Source organism: Globicephala melas, chromosome 5, assembly GCF_963455315.2.
Source record: "Globicephala melas chromosome 5, mGloMel1.2, whole genome shotgun sequence".
Lineage (NCBI taxonomy): Eukaryota > Metazoa > Chordata > Mammalia > Artiodactyla > Delphinidae > Globicephala > Globicephala melas.
The window spans coordinates 119,272,655-119,293,699 of NC_083318.1; the positions used below are offsets into that span (position 1 = coordinate 119,272,655).

Here is a 21,045-nt window from a genome sequence, read left to right on the forward strand (position 1 = left end):
GGTTCAGGGTCTGGTGTAGTAGTCCTCAAACATTTTTGCTTGTGTATGCGTCAAATAATTTTTTATAAGTCGGTGTGTTCCCTCACAGATTTTTTTTTTAATTTTTAAAAATATTTATTTATTTATTTATTTTGGCTGCTCCGGATTATATTTGTGGCACACAGGATCTTTTAGTTGCAGCATGCGGGCTCTTAGTTGTGGCATGCGGACTTCTTTTTTTTTAAATTAATTTTTATTGGAGTACAATGTTGTGTTAGCTTCTACTACACAGCAAAGTGAATCAGCCATACATATACATATATCCCCTCCATTTTGGATTTCTCTCCCATTTAGGATACCACAGTGCATTAGTTGCGGCATGCAGACTCTTAGTTGTGGCACACTGACTTCTTAGTTGCAGCATGTGAACTCTTAGTTGCAGCATGAATGCGGGATCTAGTTCCCCGACCAGGGATCGAACCCGGGCCCCTGCATTGGGAGTGTGGAGTCTTAACCACTGGACCACCAGGGAAGTACCTCACACATTTTAAATTGACATTAAAATTTTTCTATTATAAGTTTAAGTAACTGCAAAGGCAGCAACTGATGGCACAGTGGTCCTCACACTTGTGTAGGCATCAGAATCACCTGGAGGGCAGGTGAAAACACAGATTGCTGGGGCCCGTCCTCAGAGTTTCTGATTCAATAAGTTTCAGGTGGGGCTTGGGAATTTGCATTTCTGTAAAGTTACCAGGTGATCCCAGTGCTGAGGCTCAGGAACCACACTTTGAGAACTACTGTTCTGCTGTATTGTAAATATTGACATCTTAAAATAAAACCGTCATATCACTCCTTTAAATACATCCAGTGGAATCTAAAAGTGGCAGCAATTTGAGAGCCAACATCATCCAATTTTTAAAAATACAAGAATAAGCTCTTCTTGACAATTGGAAATTTCATGTTGCTCCTTTTTCTCCTTGAGCTTTTATTTCCATCCTATTTCCTCCATTGAATTTTATGCTAATATAATATATTTTATTCTTAAAAGTATTCTATTGATCACTCTTTTGCATATCTGTCATAAATGTATGCACAGAAGTTGAAATTGAAATTTATTTAAATTTCCTGTAACTACTAGGCTCTGAGTTTTTAAAATTTTTATTTTGGATTAAGTTAGTATTACAATTATTAGTAATATACGATTGAACAAAACAACATATATATATTTATTAAAGGTGAAAAGTGAAATTTTATTGGAAATGTAGCTCTTAATAAGATGGGACTTTTCAAAACTAGTTCGTTTTTTTTAATTAACATTACTTATTGCTAGAATGACACAGGCTTCTATATGAATTCTATTCCAATTTTTATTTTTTATAGACACAGCACCAAAGAATATTGTTGACATGAAAATGGAATGAATTATGTAACTGCAATTTTACTTAATTCTCTGAATGCCTTCCAAGTTATAGACCAACAATCTCATAGTGATCTAACATCTAGAATTATTTTTTATGACCTACCAGCTAAAAATGTGATTAGGTCTCCTTCAATACAGTTGAAAGCAAAAAATTAGAAACCACCTGGCTTGCAAAAGTGTTTGTTACCAAATATTTGAGCCATTCTCTTTTTCAGTATTGACACCATTATTTCAAATTGTCCCTTTCTTTGCTGCACTGGAGGTTTTGTTTTATTTGTTTGTGATGTTTTGCTTTTTTAATTATCTAGGACAGGGGTTGACAAACTAAGGTCAGCTGGTGCTGACCAAATTCTGCCCATCTTATTTCTGTATAGCCCTCAAGCTAAGAATGGTTTTTACATTTTTAAAGGATTGTAAAACACACACACACACACACACACACATACACACACACACAGACGAACATTCAAAGAGACGGTGTGTGGCCCACAGATTCTGAAATATCTGCTATACGACCCTTTACAGGCAAATCTAGGACAAAGCAGCCTGGTAAGGGTCAGGAGGGTAACTACACACCTTAATTGTACAGTGCAGACTGGCCTTTGTGAAAGGATCTACTGTGATGCTGGATTCTTAAGATGATCAATTTTAGAAGAGGACAAATGGTGCATTCGAATCTGCAAATGATTCCCTATCTATTGTTGCATAACAAACTACCCAAAACTTGGTAGCTTAAACCAAGAACAGTCATTTACTTTGCTCACAGATCTGTAACTTGGGTAGGGCTGACAGGGGAAAGCTCGCCTCTGCTCCACGTGACTTAGCTAAGGGCTGGGGGATGGGTTTCCAAGACAACACATGGATGTCAAGTTGTCCATGGCTGTCAGCTGGGAGCTCAGGCGGGGCTGAGGCTGCAGGCTTCATATCCTGTGCAGCGGGCCTGACTGCTCTCCTTAGAAAGGCCTACTGGCAAGGCTGGTCCTTGACTAGTATTTGGGAATTTGGATTTGGGGAGGGTGCTCACCTCCCTAACCGATAAGAGTGGCTCTCTGTGTTTAAATTGTTTATACAAACAATGTGGTTTATGCTAAATACCAGCCTCCTTCTGGGGGTCTAGAATCTTGGGACATGCTAGGCAGAGGGTGCCTACATGACCAGCCCACCATAAAAACCTTGGGCACTTTGTCTCTTAGCCCTCCTGTGTAGATGCCATTTCACACGCGTGATCTCAGCTCGTTGCTGGAGGAATTCAGCGCGCCCTGTGTGACTCCACAGGGAGAGGACTCCAGAGACTTGCGCCTGTTTCTCCTGACTTTGCCCCGCACACCTTTTCCCTTCGCTGATTTGGCACTGTATCCACTCATATAATAAATCTTAGTCGCAAGCACAACCGTATGCTGAGTTCTGTGAGACCTCACAGTGAATCATCAAACCCGGGGGCGGCCTTGGGACCCCCGACACAGTTCCTCTTCATGTGGGCCCCTCCATGAGGTCTGGACCTCCTCATAGCACGGTGGCTGGGTTCCAAAAACAAGTATCCCGAGAGAAGGGTCCAGGTGGACCTCACCTCAGAAGTCACGTGGCATCACTTCTGCCCATTCTATTAGTTGAGATGTTCATAAAGGCCCACTCAGGTTCAAGGGGAAGATACACAGACTCCTCCTTCTGATGGGTGTGTGGCAAGGTTCCAGAAAAGGATGTGGATGGAAATACTGTTTAAGCCATTTTTGGAAAATAAAATCAACCATACCCTTAAGAGCTCCTGCACCTACATTCCCTGTGATATGTCTCTGAATACCTTCGGGATAGGTTTCTCAGTCTGAGACCACTGGTACAGTGAATAAAAACATCGGCTTTTGAGTCAGAAAGACTGGATTTGAATCCTGGCTCTGTCACTTCCTGCCAAGAGAGCAATGCCCATTAGCCATTACCAAGCATGCATACTCCTTAAAGTTCTAAGGGTTTAGGAACGGTTGCTTGAGGCCCAGAGTCCAGCTGTGAAACTCTGAGAATTTACTAATTTACTCATTCAACAAATATTTATTGAGTGTCTTTTACGAGTTGGCCCTGTGTGCGTCCTAGATGTTCAATGCTCAGCAAAATTGACCCAGTCCTCATGGACCTTACAGAAGAGGAAAAAAATGAATCAAATGATCACACAAATGAGTAACAACACGCTGTGTGAAGCTCCATAAAGGGACAGCCCAAGGCACTAACTCCACCAGAATATAAGCTCCACGAGAGTTTTGAGTATTTTGTTCTCTGATGTATCCCTACCGTCTAGAAGGTGGCCTGGCATATATAAAGCGCTAAATAAATATTTGTCAAATGAGTGAGTGAATGAATGAATGGATGAATGAAAGCTATGAGGTTGCTTCTTGAAGGGTTAGTGTAAATTCTTTTAGGAAGTGCTATATTGGCTGATGTTAAAGATCAACTCCACTTTCTTAGCTCAAATTCTAGTGAATGAATTTGTATTACCCCAACTCTCAAGAGACTAATTTATGCACCAGGATATACTTTTTATTTTTGTAGTGGGAGACATACCTGATTTAGTATTTCTCTAGGAAGCACCCAAAAAAACTCCAAGGGAAACTATCTTTGGTATTACTACAATTCTGCTGAGTTGAGCAGTAGTTAGAGAACTCTCGGGGAGCCAAAGTAATTATCAGAAGGCTAATACAGAAGAACCTGGGATCAGTAAAAAGGAAACTACATAGGTTTAAAGGACATTCACACAAGTCACCCATACAACTTACATAAAACCACTTTCCTACTAGGCACACCCCTGTGTGGATCAAATTCTCCCCTCTCTTGGTGGTGCTGAAGAATCACTGCAAGTCACATTGTTAGAATTATTCCTTTTCCTAGATTCCAAGCTAGGAACTAGACCTTCATGAAATTCCAGGGCCCTATTTTTTTGCTTTGAGCTGTCTGTGAACCTATTCTCATCAAGGCAGCTGTCTTCTTGAGTTTGTGCCAATTTTACCTGCCTCCCAGTTCCTGGCATCCTTTGAAATCAAAAGTCTACTGAAGGGGCTTCCCTGGTTGCGCAGTGGTTGAGAGTCCGCCTGCCGATGCAGGGGACACGGGTTTGTGCCCTGGTCCGGGAAGATCCCACATGCCGCGGAGCGGCTGGGCCAGTGAGCCATGGCCCCTGAGCCTGCGTGACCGGAGCCTGTGCTCCACAACGGGAGAGGCCACAGCAGTGAGAGGCCCGCGTACCGCAAAAAAAAAAAAAAAAAAAAAAAAGTCTATTGAAGGTATTTGTTGGTGTAGGGGAGCAAAATTCACCACCCCAAAAATTTCTCTTTGGCATTATTTTGAGCTGAACACAATCAAGGCCCAAAAGACTCAGGAAGAACCTTTGATCTTCCCCTTAACTGCCTAAAGGATGGAGATAGAGGACCAGTTCCTGGAAGGGAGCCTTCACCATAGGTAAATATTGTATGAACTAGGTGTGCAGACAGGGAGGAACCTGGCAAGGTCTGTTTGTTAAAATTCCTCTCCATGTCTTGTTATCTCTGCATGGCCCAGCAAACATTTGTTCACCAAACATTTGCTTTTCCATCTCCATGTCAATTTCCTTCCTCCCCCTTTGAGATCCTGAACCACCACTCCCAACATCCTCTTCTGTCTTTAACTGAGGATGGTCTTTAAGGTGAGGGTTTCGGTCGTTTTGGCGAGTTACTCACTTCTGGGTCTCTCCCTTGTATGCATGTTATTAAACTTTTGTTTGATTTTCTCCTGTTCTTCCATCTCGTGTCAAATTAATTCTTAGACCAGCCAAAGGAACCTAGAAGCGTAGAGGAAAATTTCTTCCTCCCTGACATATACCTCTTATAGGAAGTCCTCCGAGCCTCCATCTGCTGTCTCTGGGTAATGTATCTATTTCTGTATGGACGTGCATGTGTTTCTGTGTGGCTCTCCGTGCATCTGCGTTTAGGTATACCAGCAAAGTCTTGTGCTTTACTTCACAAGCCCAGTGAGGCCATTCACCTCACTGTTTTAGCACATCGCCCAGCGAGGATGCATCCTTATACATATCTGGGTGTTGAGAGTATATACACATATTTGCTATCACAAGTCCTCTGGGGACACTTGGAGGACTGCTGGCTCCCCTGAAGTGAGAATCTGCTTAAACCAGATGACAGGCGAGTCAAGGGGGAATCTAGAAGACTAGGCCCTGCTCGGACCCCGGAGAATCTGTTATTTGCTGAGCCAGGAGAAAAGAAAGGAATGAGTTAATGTGAGTGCTGGCAAGTCTCAGAAGAGTATTTTGCTCACAAAAACTGAAAATAGCATGTCAAAGTAGGACATTTGAGCCTTATGGAAAAGAATTAAAGAGTATTTTGTAGCAAAATCCTGTTAGGAAGGTAGGGAATCTCTACAGACCCATGTGGGTCTGTAGCACTATGGATCCAAAGGGTCATTTTTAGCTCACGAAACATAATAAAGTTAATTTCCTAAAAATGAAGATTTCCCCCACCTGCCTTTGTTATACGGGTGTTCCTAGTCACAGTCTACCATGTCACCAGTAGGACAACAAATTATTTTCTTTAAGCAGCGGTGCTGTGGAACTCTCAAAGACACTAGAGCTCCCAATAATTTTCCTGTGAGATCTGGGAAATCGTGTCAACAGAGCAGCAGGGAAAGAATGAGAAGCTGCGGTTACCTTGAATGTTCTGGACTTAGGACCTCAGAGGTCAAGGTATTGGGCTTCCTGAAACACCACCGCCAGCCCTGCCCTTCCTTCCCTCCTCCCTCTGAGACTGGGCTTTGCATTCTCAAGAGTGCTGAATGCATCTTGAATTGAACCTTTCCTTAAAAAAAAAAACAAACCCTAAAAACATTTTCATCACCATGTATGAATTGCCTCTCACGACATAGTCATGTTACATCAGAGCTACTGTTTATCCACACGGTGCTTTCAGACACATTGGAAAAGGCATCCCTTACACTTTATCTTCATCTATTAAAAAAGTTGTCTTAACATACTGATTTTTTTTTAAATAAGACCCTTTTGCGCCAGCTGCAGGAAAATTACCTGTGATGTCTAGGATGTGAATGGAGCCCTTTTAGAGTTAAAACCACAGGCCTAAAAACCAAACAATTTGATTCAAACTCTAGCTCTGCCTCTTCCAGCATATTGCTGAACTTTTCTGAGCACTAGGTTTCTCCTGTTTGTAAAATGGGGATAATATACCTGACAGTCAAGCTCGTTATGGGGATTAAATGAAATGCTGTGTATAAAGCACTTAGTATGATGCTCACCAAACAGTATGGGTTGGGTACTTCTCTGGTGGTGCAGTGGTTAAGAATCCGCCTGCCAATGCAGGGGACACGGGTTCGGGCCCTGGTCCGGGAAGATCCCACATGCCGCGGAGCAACTAACCCCGGGCGCCATAACTACTGAGCCTGAGCTCTAGAGCCCGTGAGCCACAACTACTGAGCCCGTGTGCCTAGAGCCCGTGCTCCGCAACAAGAAAAGCCACCGCAATGAGAAGCCCGCGCGCCATAAGGAAGAGTAACCCTCGCTCGCCGCAACTAGAGAAAGCCCACGCAGCAGCGAAGACCCAACGCAGCCAAAAATAAATAAATAAATTTATTTTAAAAATAACAAAACAGTATGGGTTGTACGAAAAGGACAGGAACACACATATTAACAGCACACATGGTGTTAATTAAAAATAGGATATCAGGGGGAAACTTAAAAGCATAGAAGTAACAAGTGTTGGTGGGTCTCTGAGGTCCCATCGTGCCCCAGAGAGGTGTGTGGGACTCAGCATAGGAGGCAGACACATCATGGAAAGATCCCAGGAGAGGTGTTCCATGCCTTTAGTGCTCCACACACATTTAGAGAAAGAAGCACGGGAACATCTAGGTAATTCTGTAGTAATGGAGCTTCCTGAGCCATGAAACAGACAGCCATGTTAGAACGGGGAAGCTCCCAGGCTCAGCCTCCAGCATCAGGCTCTTCCTCCCTTTTTAAAAAAAATTTATTTATTTTATTTATTTATTTTTGTCTGTGTTCGGTGTTCGTTGCTGCACGCGGGCTTTCTCTAGTTCCAGCGAGCAGGGGCTACTCTTCCTGGCAGTGTGCGGGCTTCTCACTGTGGTGGCTTCTCTTGTTATGGAGCACGGGCTCTAGGCATGCAGGCTTCAGTAGTTGTGGCACGCGGGCTCAGTAGTTGCAGCTCGCGGGCTCTAGAGCGCAGGCTCAGTAGTTGTGGCTCACAGGCTTAGTTGCTCCACGGTATGTGGGATCTTCCCGGACCAGGGCTCAAACCCATATCCCCTGCATTGGCAGGCAGATTGTTAACCACCGTGCCACCAGGGAAGTCCCAGGCTCTTTCTTCCTTAGTTAACTCTGACCAACTGAGCTGGCTTCTTGCTACAAAAAGGGGAGGAAATGAGCTGCCACGGCCATGTGATTTTCTTTCCTCTGAAAGCATCACACAAGAAAACATGTGAGGAATCAAGCAATTGCTGCCCATGGCAAGGGTTGAACTCAGCTTTTCCAGTTTCTAAGGCCAGAGAGCTTTCCACTTCGCCGTATTGCTTCCACTAACAAGTCAGCCTAGAAATCATTCAGAGTGTAATTGAAACTAATTCCAAATCTCTTAGAGTCATAAATTGAAAAGGACATGAGAGATAATATAATTCAATCCAACATTTGCAGACAAAAGTGAGACTCAAAATGGGCATTTATTAGGTTACCAGTATGAAGTGACAGAGTCAGGCTTGAACCTTCATCTTCCAAATCCCATTTCCTCTTAAACTGCAATAAAGTGCAATGTAAACTTGTTTAGCACACAAGTCACACAGATCCTATTAAAAAGGGCTTTGTGGCTTTAATCTACAAAGTTTGAGGAAAAGACAACAGCTTCCAGAGTAAACTGAGAGAGTAGCAGAGCCAAAGATGATTGATTCATTTTGTTCAAACCCTTGGAACCTCCTAAATAAGAAAGGAAAGCTAGATAATTTAGCAAATAATGATCAAGAGAACACTACTTATTAACATCTATGAGATGTAGTCAAAGATTTATTCAGAGGAAAAGTCATAATCTTAAAACCTTTTTAGCTTAAGAATGAATATGAAGGAAGCGACTATTCAAGAAGACTAAAAAAAGAATAACTTTTAAAATCTAAGGAAAACAGAATTTAAAATGAAAGCAGAATATGATGATGTTGAAAACAAAGTCAGTGGAATTGATTGTTGGGAGACAGTGCTCCCATGGGTGGCTTGCATTTCTGCACATCTCAGGAGCAGACACACTGACTACTTTTGTCCTAGACTTATCTTTTCAAGGAGGTTTGTGTAGCAAACAGCTTGGGAAGCTAAAGAGAGTGCCCCTACCTGGAGCCAAGGGCAGGCATTCTTACTTTCCTTATGAAAGAGTTGAGTTTGCTAAGCTTAGGATTCAGATTCCTCTCCTCCAACCTACTACGTGAGAAAGCATCACGCGGCCTCCATGGCAAGGACCTGTGGGAAGTGGCAAAAATGCTGATACTCTAGCTGTCTTGGATCTGGGAGGCTTGCATGCTCTACCAACAGACTAACTAACCTGTTAGCTTGCAAATAGGATAAAATCTCAGACCCTTTGCAGGTCTTCATATTGATAAAGAAATCTAGAGCTGGTTCATCACAGAAAAGAGAAAACAGCTACAATAATAAATAATCCACTAAGTTAGTCTAATCAAGGAAAAAGAGGAAAAATACAAATAAAGTTAGGAATTAGAAACTGGATTAACACACATATATAGGAAACTATAATTCTCTTTTTTTTAACTTTATTTATTGAGATGTATTTGACATATAACATCATATTCGTTTCAGGTGTAAAATAATGATAATGACTTGATATTTGTATGTAAGAAATTAAAATTCTTGTAAAAGAATCATTTGTACAAATATGTATTCCTATTTTCAAAGTCTGAGTGAAATGGATCATTTTTGAGGAAAATATAAAATATCAAAATTCATTCAAAAAGAAGCAGGAACTTAAACAGGCCCATCTCATACCAGAAATTGAGAGGGCAAAGCCAAAGTCTTGGTCTACTTAGCAGATCAGCCATGTTCTCCCAGGACTTGTCTGCTTGCTTTTTCCTGGCCATCGATCAAAGGTGGATACCTCAGCTGGCAAGGCCGGTGTGTGTCTCTGGCTGGAGTTGAAAGTGGAGGTGAAATCTGCCAGTCTTGACTCCAAACATTACGATGTGATAAAATGACCTAACAAGTCACACTTTTTTCACTGGAGAAAGGGGTGGGGGGGAGGGAATAATTTTTATTAAATAATATACACACATATTTCTTATGGACCCTATCCTTTAAATCTTATGCCATTTTCTTTATTTATAAAATAATACCTTTGCCCTGGAAATGCCGGCTCAGAAGTGACTGATTTTGATTGGACAAGGACAGTAAGATCACCAGAAAGAGTCTTTTGGTGCATGTCAGTGCCTTTCTTGGGTTCAATCTGTTACCATGTACAATGGCCCTTGCCCGGACACTCCACCCACTACAATAAAGCAGTGGTTCTCCAACCCGCAGCATCAGCATTATCCAAAAACTTGTTAGAAATGCACTTTCTCAAGCCCCATCCCAGATCTACTGATTCACAAACTCTGGGGGTGGTACCCAGGAGTCTGTGTTTCAACAAGCCCCTCCCCTCTGGGTGATTCTGATGCACAGACAAGTTTGAGAAGTGCTGTAATAGACCTCATTCAAGTCATCAAATTTAGCATCTATCAGAGCCCACTTCCTGTTGGTTGCATCAAAACGACTCAGAAGGAAAAAATTCCACTCTTTTGCAGCCCCCCTCTCGCTATAAATAGTGAACACTTGCTTACCAGCAGCTGGAGTTCCGGCCCATCCTTGTCGGAGCTCTCCATCTCCGTCAGACAGCTGCTGCAGAATACCAATAGCCAAAAGAACAAGGATATTCAGCTGTGCTGGGGGAAAATACGACCATCTTTTAGGTCTTGCCCAATAAAGTCACAAAGCAGATTTGCAGTAGAAGTTTAGGAAAGGAAGGGTTGCCCCACTTTTTTTTTTTTAATGAGCAAAGTTAAGATGGAACTAATACACAGCTACAGACCCTACTCCTAACTACATGTGAGATTTAAAGAGACAGCAAGATCTAATGCTGAGGCAACAAAACTGAAAGGACCAGAAACCTGAATCCTTTCCCTGTCTCGGTTACTAATTCACCACCTGACCTTGGGAACATTACTTAAGCTTTTAATTCTTTACTATTCCTGTCTGTGAAATATGAGCGATAATAATCCCTCCTCCCCCCATCACAGATTGATGGGGAGATTCATTTCAACCTCCAGAAAAGAAGTTTTTAAGAGAAAAGAGCCACAGGCCGAGATGGCCCTAAGGTACCTCAGGCCAGTCTCACCCACGTCCTCCCAAACTCAGGGAGAGATTGGGGAAAAGCTAGGATTGTAAAGACTCCCTAGCTCATGCACATGAATAACCTGAGCTTCTAACCCAGCACTGACACCGCAAGAAGGCAGACGGGGCCACTCCAGCCCTTGGCTTGTCCCTCTGATTGGGAGGGTGGGGAGAGGTGTAGGGTGTCTCTTTTATTTTTTGGTTTTCAAAGCACCTTTATGGGAAATGATCTGATTTGATTCTAACTACAGCCTCATGTGGCAGGCAGAGCAGGTAGTAGTATTTGCATTTGGTTGATGAAGAAACACACTTGCTCAGAAGTAACTTCAAGATTACATGGATAGTGGATTGCAGAGTTGATATCGGAACCCAGGGCTCCTGACTCGAAGCTTCTCTGTCGGTAATAAGGTCCCAACTATCACTCCTACGTAGTCATTTTCTTCCATTCCCACCTCTCGGCTTTTTTAACTGGCTCCTGTACACTCTACCTAATTTTCCCTGTCATGCTTTTTTCTTCAGCAATTTCTATCTTAGGGCACTTTTCCTTAGTCTACTCCAGAACTTCCTACACCTTATCCCTCTTCTTCTAGGCCTTCATCCTGTCAAGTCATACTTGCTCATTTCAGAGAATCTCAACATACTAGGGTCTAACCAGTGGTTCTCAACAGGGGGCTTTTTCTTTTTTAAAAATATTTATTTATTTATTTGGCTGCACCGGGTCTTAGTTGCGGCTTGCAGTATCTTAAATTGTGGAATGCAGGATCTAGTTCCCTGACCAGGGATCGAACGTGGGCCCCGTGCATTGGGAGCAAGGGGTCTTAGCCACTGGATCACCGGGACAGTCCCTCAACAGGGGCTTTTGTCTCTCAGAGATATTTGGAGATATGTCTGGAGATATTTTTGATTGTCACCACTGGGGGACGCTACTGACATCTAGTAAGAAGCCAGGGATGGCGCATCGTACAAGGCATAGGACAGCCTCACAACAAAGAATTATGCAGCCCAAAATTTCATTAGTGCTGAGGGTGAAACCCTGCTCTAATCCAATGCCTGGGGAAGCCTTGTCTGACTCCTGGCTTGCTCTTTGTAGGTGGAACGGCTGCGCCAGGCCATGAAGGAACTATACTATTTTGAATTTGTGGTGGACAACTTGCCAATCTGTGGCTTTGTGGGCTACGTGGAGGAGAGTGGCTTCCTGCCTCACAGCCACAAGGCAGGACTCTGGACCCATTTAGACTTCCACCTAGAATTCCACAGAGACTGGATTATATGTGCCAGAGTCTCAGGGTGGGACGTCAAGCCCCCCAGTTTAGATGGGTTACGACCTCATAAGTTCCTAGGCCTCACCCACACCTACAGCGTGCGCTGGTCTGAGACGTCAGGTGAGCATTGGAGTGACAGGTGCGTGGCGACGATGGCGGTTTCTTTCCCCAAACACTGGAAATCCAATGGTAGTCCATCATCAATCCCATGGTGCTTGTGCTTTTACTGGTGGGTTTCGTGGCTGTCATTCTCATGCGTGTGCTTCGAAAAGACCTGGCTCAGTACAACTTGGATGAAGAGCCAACCTCTGGAGGTTCTGGTGATGACTTTGACCAAGGTGACAATGGCTAGGAAATGATCTATACAGATGTCTTCCACTTCCCTCCATATCGTGGTCTGCTCTGTGCTGTGCTTGGTGTGGGTGCCCAGTTCCTGGCCCTTGGCACTGGTGAGGTGATAAAAAATTAATCAGGGATTTCTCTCAAGGGGTAGAACTAAGTAGGTGGTTTGTTCAGAAAAAGATCTGCAGATCTTCTCTTCTGTCCAAGGTGAGGGGCAGACCTAAGGGGTGGATGGCTCTAGCAAGGATGTGTATATTCTATTGTTATTCTATTGTGGGTTTTCTAGACAACAGAACTGGGGGATATTGTTTGGATGGAAGCCCTGGGTCTGGGAGAAAGCGGGCTAGCTGATTCCTCTGAAATTGCCAGAAGAGGGTTGGGTGAAACCTGACACAGGCTTTCCACTACCACCCTGCAGGCATTATTGTCATGGCACTGCTGGGCATGTTCAGTGTGCACCATCCTGGGGCCATTAACTCAGCAGCCATCTTGTATGCCCTGACTTGCTGCATCTCTAGCTACATGTCCAGCCACTTCTACTGGCAGATCAGAGGCCAGTGTTGGGTGTGGAACATCATTCTCACCACCAGTCTCTTCTCCGGTGAGGACAGCCCTTTCCCTGGTGGGCCAATTTAGGAACTTAGAACACATCATGGAACCTGCTTCCTCATCCTGGATCTGCCAGTTCGAGGCTGTGCTGACCCGCAAACGACCGAGCACCGGTTGCGAAGGTGCCTTTTCTTAATTGAAGTATAGTTGATTTACAATGTTGTGTTAGTTTCAGGTGTACAGCAAAGGGATTCAGATATATATATATATAATATTCTTTATAATATTTTTATAATATATATATTTATAATTTATATATATATTCTTTTTCAGATTCTTTTCCACTACAAGATATTGAATATAGTTCACTGTGCTATACAGTAGGTCCTTGTTGTTTATCGATTTTATGCATATAGTAGTTTGTATCTGCTAATACCAAACTCCTAATTTATCCCTCCCCACCCTTTCCCCTTTGGTAACCATAAGTTTGTTTTCTATGTCTGTGAGTCTATTTCTGTTTTGTAAGTTCATCTGTATCATTATTTTAGATTCCACATTTAAGTGATATCAGATGATGTTTGTGGAGGGTAATTTTCATGATTCTCTCTTACCCCATGGCCACCCTGATCAAATGTTTAGAACCCAAAATAGGGTTAACTGCCTCACAAATGAAAGGTACCTATAGAGAAACTAGGTGGGTTTTTCTAAATCAGAGGGTAAAGATTACATCCCATGTCACTGCCTGGACAATCTCTCCCCCAGCCCAAGCCCTTCTAAGAGGTCTGTGCTCCGCCCCACCTCCTTCCATCGGGAGCTTCCTCAGAACCTGTCTTTTCTGCACTCTTTCTTTATGCATTCTTTTTTTAAAAAATAAATAAATATTTATTTATTTATTTATTGTTGTCTGTGTTGGGTCTTCGTTGCTGCGCGCGGACGTCCTCTAGTTGCGGGGAGCAGGGGCTACTCTTTGTTGCGGTGCGCGGGCTTCTCATTGCGGTGGCTTCTCTTGTTGAGGCGCACGGGCTTCAGTAGTTCTGGCTCACGGGCTCTAGAGCGCAGGCTCAGTAGTTGTGGCGCCTGGGGTTAGTTGCTCCGCGGCATGTGGGATTTTCCTGGACCAGGGCTTGAACCCATGTCCCCTGCATTGGCAGGCGGATTCTTAACCACTGCACCACCAGGGAAGTCCCCCTTTATGCATTCTGACTGCTCAACACATGTTTATTAAACAAAAGGTAAAAGAAGAGTGAATGGCTTAATTCTTCCCCTTTGAGAGAACGCTCGACACACATTTTATCCTACTTTCGCCTGCTTGGTACAGTCAGCCACGTGCCCTGCATTATCCCCACCGAGGACTGCCTGGGGCCATTGCTTCTCGAGATGTAGGACTTTATCACAATAAGGAGCCTTAGTTGTTGTTCAGAGGACCTTCTTTTACGTATTAAACCGAGGCTCAGAGAGAAGATATGACCTGGATAGCTGTTTTGTCTAGAAACTTTGTTGTTAAGGTATTAAGTGATTGAGTGATAATCACTATATCAAAGGGCTTAGAAACCTTCAGAAGCCAAGAATAGATCTGGGATAAAAATAACATCTGGGCATTGTCTTTGAGGCATGAAGAGCGGACTCACGCAGAATTCAGCATTTACCCCTGTGTTAATACAACCCAACCAATTCAGCCACAGTCAAAGAGCGTGAAAGTTTAGAAATAGGGTTGATGCATTTTGGCTCCCACAGACCTGCCTGAGTCCTTTCAAGGGCTAGAGACTGCCCCTTCCAAAGCCCTAGGGGAGAGGGCTTTGGATCCCTCAAGGATCTCTTTTTTTTAAATTGAAGTGTAGTTGATGTACAGTGTTGTTAATTTTGGAGGTACAGCAAAGTGATTCAGATATATTATATATATATATTCTTTTTCATATTCTTTTCCATTATGGTTTATTATAAGATACTGAATATAATTCCCTGTGCTATACAGTAGGTCCTTGTTGTTTATCTATTTTATATATAGTAGTTTGTATCTGCTAACCCCAAACTCCTAATGTATCCTTCCTCCACCCCCTTTCCCCTTTGGTAACCATAAGTTTGTTCTCTATGTCTCTGAATCTGTTTCTGTTTTATAAATAAATTAATCTGTGTCATATTTTAGATTCCACATATAAGTGATATGATACGGTGTTTGTCTCTGTCCGACTTAACTTCACTTAGTATGATAATCTCTAGGTCCATCCATGTTGCTGCAAATGGCATTTTTCCTTCTTTTTTATGGCTGAGTAGTATTCCATTATATATACACCATATCTTCTTTATCCATTCATCTGTCGATGGACACTTAGGTTGCTTCTGTGTCTTGGCTATTGTACATAGTACTGCTATGAACATTGGGGTGCATGTTTCTTTTCACATTAGAGTTTTCTCTGGATATATACCCAAGAGTGGGATTGCTGGATCATATGGCAATTCTATTTTTAGTTGTTTTTTTAAAATAAATTTGTTTATTTTATTTATTTTTGGCTATGTTGGGTCTTCATTGCTGTGTGCAGGTTTTCTCTGCAGCAAGCGGGGGGCTACTCTTCATTGCAGTGCGCGGGCTTCTCATTGCAGTAGTTTCTCTTGCTGCGGAGCATGGGCTCTAGGTGCGCGGGCTTCAGTCGTTGTGACATGTGGGCTTCAGCAGCTGTGGCTCGCGGGCTCTAGAACACAGGCTCAGTAGTTGTGGCACATGGGCTTAGCTGCTCCGCGACATGTGGGATCTTCCCGGACCAGGGATCGAACCCGTGTCCTCTGCATTGGCAGGTGGATTCTGAACCACTGTGACACCAGGGAAGCCCTATTTTTAGTTTTCTAAGGAACCTCCACACTGTTTTCCATAGTGGCTGCACCAATTTACATTACTACCAACAGTGTAGGAGGGTCTCTTAATGTATCCCTCAAGGAATACAATCAAGAATTTGATAGCTGTTCTGATCTCGCCTCACGTGTTCTAATCAATGTATGAGGGAGGCCTTGGGTTTTGTCCATCTTAGAGATGAAAAACTTGGGACTTGGGGAGAAGTGCTCAGGTGGACGAGTCATCATCCAGAAAGGAATTCAAAGCTTAAAATGAAGTCCAGGGCTTCCCTGGTGGCGCAGTGGTTGAGAGTCCGCCTGCCGCTGCAGGGGACGCAGGTTCGTGTCCTGGTCCGGGAAGATCCCACATGCCGCTGAGCGGCTGGGCCCGTGAGCCATGGCCGCTGAGCCTGCGCATCCGGAGCCTGTGCTCCGCAACGGGAGAGGCCACAACAGTGAGAGGCCCGCGTACCGCAAAAAAAAAAAAATGAAGTTCACCCAGCAAGGTAGGCCTAGGTGGAGTTCTAAGGTTCAGAAGCCTGTCTTGTCTTTGTCGGCCCCGCTTTCTCTGCTCCTACATTTTGTCTTACTTTCTTTGTAGATGTTGTGTCCCCAACCTCATGTCTGCCCAACACCCTAGTGTCTGGGGCTTACCCTCTCTGGCCTCACCTCAGGTCCTCTCCAAAGCCAGCTACACTTTTCTACTCGAGGCCTCCCCCTCGATCTCCTCTCCCAACATAACTTGCTTCTCCTGCATTGACACATTTTTGCAAAGTAAAAGGTTGCTAGTTCAGATACAGCAACAAGAGACCAGAAAGGGGGACAGATGGCCAGAGACAGGGCCTCCTCCCTCTGATAACAAAGTCGGGCCATGTTCAATTCATACCACATGGTTTGCTAAAGTGGTATGCTCTCTCTTGGAAGGATATACGCAGAAGGCCTCAAGCAAGACAGAAAAATGTCCCCACAAGTCCCCCAAACATAACTCTTCCATGATCATAGCACCGCCATTCGTATACTGTCTACCAGGTATCAGACACCCCAAGTCTCACCCCCATCCTATGAGGTGCTACTACCCCCATGTTACAGATGAGAAAACTGAGGCTCAGAGACATTAGTATGTGGCTAATTGGTGAGAGAGCTTGAATGTGAAGCCAGGTCTGCTTGACTCCAACACCTGTGTTCCTAACTTTCCTCTACATTCAGCTTAACTGAGACGGCTGACTCATTCCAAGCGGCACCGAGAGCCAGACAGTGTCCTAACATGTGCAGCTGCATCATACTCCCCTCCCTCCTCTTCTATATCCCAAACTCTCACCTCTGTGGGAACCTGATTTCCTGCCGTTTTTTCTTTCTGCCCTGCCCCCGCTCTCTTCGACCTCTCTACCTCTCATGGGTGGTTTCTGATGGAAAGGTGTTGACAGCTCTTTATAACTATCCTTTTAGTTCTCCTTTAAAAAAAAAAGAACTACATTCATATTTTAAAACGTGGAAGCATGGCTCAGTGATATAAAAAATTATGTCAGAACAAAGAACATAAAAGACAGAACCCTTAGAAGGAGACGTATCAACCTGCACAGCCCACTGCAAAGCTACACGACGAATAAATCACAAACGCCTCCGACACCTGCTGTGCCCTGGAAAGGCTCTCTGGAACAAGCAGCAGTGAGAGTCTTCATGCTTACCTTGCAAACCTCACCAGGGTTAAAGCCCTGGCACCATCGGAGAAGAAAGTTGGAGCATGGAGCCAGCCCTTAACTAGGAGTCAGTCAACTACTAAATACTGAGCAAGCATGCAGCGTCAGTCAGCCTCTCTGGGCCTCATCTGGAGAGCTGTTTGTTTGTTTGTTTTTGTTTTTCTGGAGAGCGTTTTTAAGGTCCAGCTCTCCCCTGCCACTCTGAGTGAATATCTCTCAGATGAAGCCTAGGAATTGCTATATTTTAAAATTTCCCTGAGTGATCCCTACCCACGGCCAGATTTGGGAACCACTGAATGAGATGCTATCTAAGATACCTTCCAACTCTAAGGACTTATGATAGTTTCCCTTACCCCACTAAGGGCAACTTGATAGCATCACCACATAGCTGGTATTGCCAAGTACATCCCAAATGTCACAGAAAGCAGGGACACTGGTTTCTGTTGCAGAACAGAGACGATGAGGATGGATTTGAATGACCATTTGAAATCAAGACCCAGGGAGGGGCTTGGCTGCCACCCAGAAGAGAATGGGGTTTGGCTCTTATCTGTCTGGATGGAAGGGAGTGGATAGGGCACTGGTAACATGTACTTGACAGAATCCTGCTGGAAAGGGTGACTCCTTTAAACAAGGCAAATTCCTTGCTTTCAAGTTTATTGACAAACACAGCCAACTTAAGAGTTTATGTTTTGTATCTAAATATCATTGATGAGCAAAATTTCAGTGATAATAACATCTGGTGGGGAAGAGATTTTAGACAGCAAAACGTGAGATGCTAGTTCTTACTTTAGAGAATTTTTTTTTTTTTAATATATCTGGCTGCACAGAGTCTTATTTGTGGCATGCGGGATCCAGTTCCCTGACCAGGAATCAAACCCAGGCCCCCTGCATTGGGAGCGCGGAGTCTTAACCGCTGGGCCACCACGGAAGTCCCTGGAGGCTTTTTAAAAAAACTTCTATTACTGTTATGAGTTGAATTGTGTCTCCAACCACCACCCCACAAAAAAAAAAAAAAAAAAAAAAGATATGCTGGAGTCTGAATTCCGGGACCTTAGAATGTGACATCATTTGGAAACAGGATCTTTGCAGAAGTCAAGTTAAAATGAGGTCATGAGTGTGGGTCATAATCCAGTGTGGCTGGGTCCTTATAAAAGGAGGAAAATAATACACAGAGATAGACATGCACTCCGGGAAGACCATGTAAAGACACACATGGAGAAAATGCCATGTGCCTGGAGTGATACACCTGTAAGCCAAGGATTGCTGGCAAACACGAGAAGCTGGGAAAAGACAAAGGATTCCCCTACTGGTTTCAGTAGGGAGCGTGGGGGAGGGAGCGTGGGCCCTGCTGACACCCTGATTTTGGACTTAGCCTCTAGAATTGTGAGACAATACATTTCTATCGTTTTAAGCCACTCAGTTTATGGTACTTTGTTACAGAAACCCTAGGAAACGAATACAATTACCAACCTAGACTTTAAAATAATAATAATAATAACAACAACAATAATGGCCACCACCTATTGCTTGGTTTTACATGCATGGTCTCATTTAATCCTCTCGATAACCATGAAATGGGTTTATTTATCATCCCGACTTTTATTTTATTGTCCTCTCCATTTTTTTAAAAAAGGCGGGTGTGACCAAGTAAGATTAAGAAATTTGCTGAAGATTAGACAGTTCTAAAAAGGAATGGGATGTGAACTTGATCTCGGGCTATCTGACCCCAAAGCCTTACTGCTGCTGACCCTAGAGTAGCCTCCGTGGAAGAACTAAACCTAGAAAAGTAAACCTAAGCAGTTCCTCAACGACTGATGCCAATATTTATGGCCTAGTGTCATTATTTTGTTTAAAATTGCAGGCCAGATACCTATGAGTAGGTAAATACCAAAGCACAGTAAGTAAAATGTAAAATGGTTTTAAGTTAAGTCATCTGAGATTTAAATCAAATAAGCGGGGATAAGACCCTGCTTCTATTAATATAAGCTGAACAATGATTGAGTCTACGTCTTTGTAACAGAGGTGACAAAAACAGTGATATAACAAGTATGACTGTTTTTATTTTACAGTTGACGAAACTGAGCCACTTCAGAGAGTGAAGTTTTTATCTTAGAGATGCTCTGTACAAACTTCCAGAATTAGGGTTGATGGGAGTTGTTTCAGGATAATGGGTCTTTCCCAAACGGAACACTTTCTTATGCAATATAATACAAGAAATTTTAGAAGCTCCCATCAAAGGAGCTCCCCTGCTTTCTGAAGCTTAACTTCTAAGCAATAAAAGCTTTGACCTCAAAGTGGCAGCACAAAGATCAGATACAGGGAAAACATGACTGAAATTACCTTGTGGTATTTTCAATGATGAAATGATGATTTTCAATGATGAAACCAAAACGGAACCTATTCTTTTTTAAGCTGTGTTGTCATGTTTATACGTAGGTAACTCAAGCAGAAATTTCCTGAGAAAGCTCATGGGTCACCAGTATGACATACTTGGAGCCTGACCTTATGGAAGAATTCTCACATGTTGATTCTAGCCTCTAGAATTAAGCGTGTGAAGAGTTGGTGTCAGCCCTGCCTGCCCTCTGTTGGCACACAGATCTGCTCCCTCAGACAGGCTCAGACATGCCCGCGCCTAGGAGATGTGGCTTTTGTCAACGGCCTCGGTCCATCAGATGCAGGAGTGAGGCATGGCCATGACAGCTGGGCATCCCTCTGAATCGTCCACACCCTTCACCCTACTGCCCCCTCCTCCTTTGTTGGGAGCTGCTTTTCCTCAAGCATTAGTATTCAAGGTAAACATTTCAATTGTATTTCTTATTCATTTTCCCAGTTTTGTTTCCTAGATTTCCAAGGTTTGTTTTTTTTTTTTTCCTACTGAGCATGGTAGGTTAAATAGGCTTTTGTGGGCTAGTCTGGGAACATTGTTTCCAGTAAAAAAATGCATTCTGTGTTGGAAACAAACAACATACACAGAGAAACGTGGTGAACACCACCTCTTTGTAGAGTGGGGACTGCCTGTCCAGCCTCATGTATCTGACTGAAAGCCTCCAAGGGTTCTCTTTTGAAACCTAATCAGCCCTTTTTTTTTTTTAATGTCTCAATCTGGGTTGGAAAGCTATGAGTCTGGCCACATGTGGGAGAGCCTAAGAGATAAACGGTTTTGATGTTTGTATCATCCGTTTTCTAACTGGCAGAGAGGGTTAGAAATAAAGTGATATGACTCCTTCTTCCTCTTTAGGAAAACTCCAGCCCTCGGAGAAGGTGGTGGGAAGTGATTGAACTGTTCATTCACTTGACAAAGATAATTTACTTAATTAATTAAATCATCCAGCAACTATATACTGAGTGTTACAACCAGCTGGTCACTGTTCTAGGTATTCCAGCGGAAATTCTGACTGAACAAACAAGGTCTGTGGGGTGACTGACACGAGGTAACAGAATAATACAAATAAACAACAACATGTCGCAAGTGCTATGATGAAAATGAAACAGAGGAAGAATTAAACCGGAGAGGTGCGCCCAGGTAGCTCCTTTTGACTGGGTGGCCAGGAAGGCCTCCCTGAGGAGGGA

At 43.5% G+C, this 21,045-nt stretch overlaps 1 pseudogene; it reads left to right on the forward strand.

Moving 5' to 3' along the window:
• Positions 1-5,048: 5,048 nt before the first annotated feature.
• Positions 5,049-20,754, forward strand: LOC115846429 (transmembrane 9 superfamily member 1-like; annotated as a pseudogene).
• Positions 20,755-21,045: the final 291 nt, after the last annotated feature.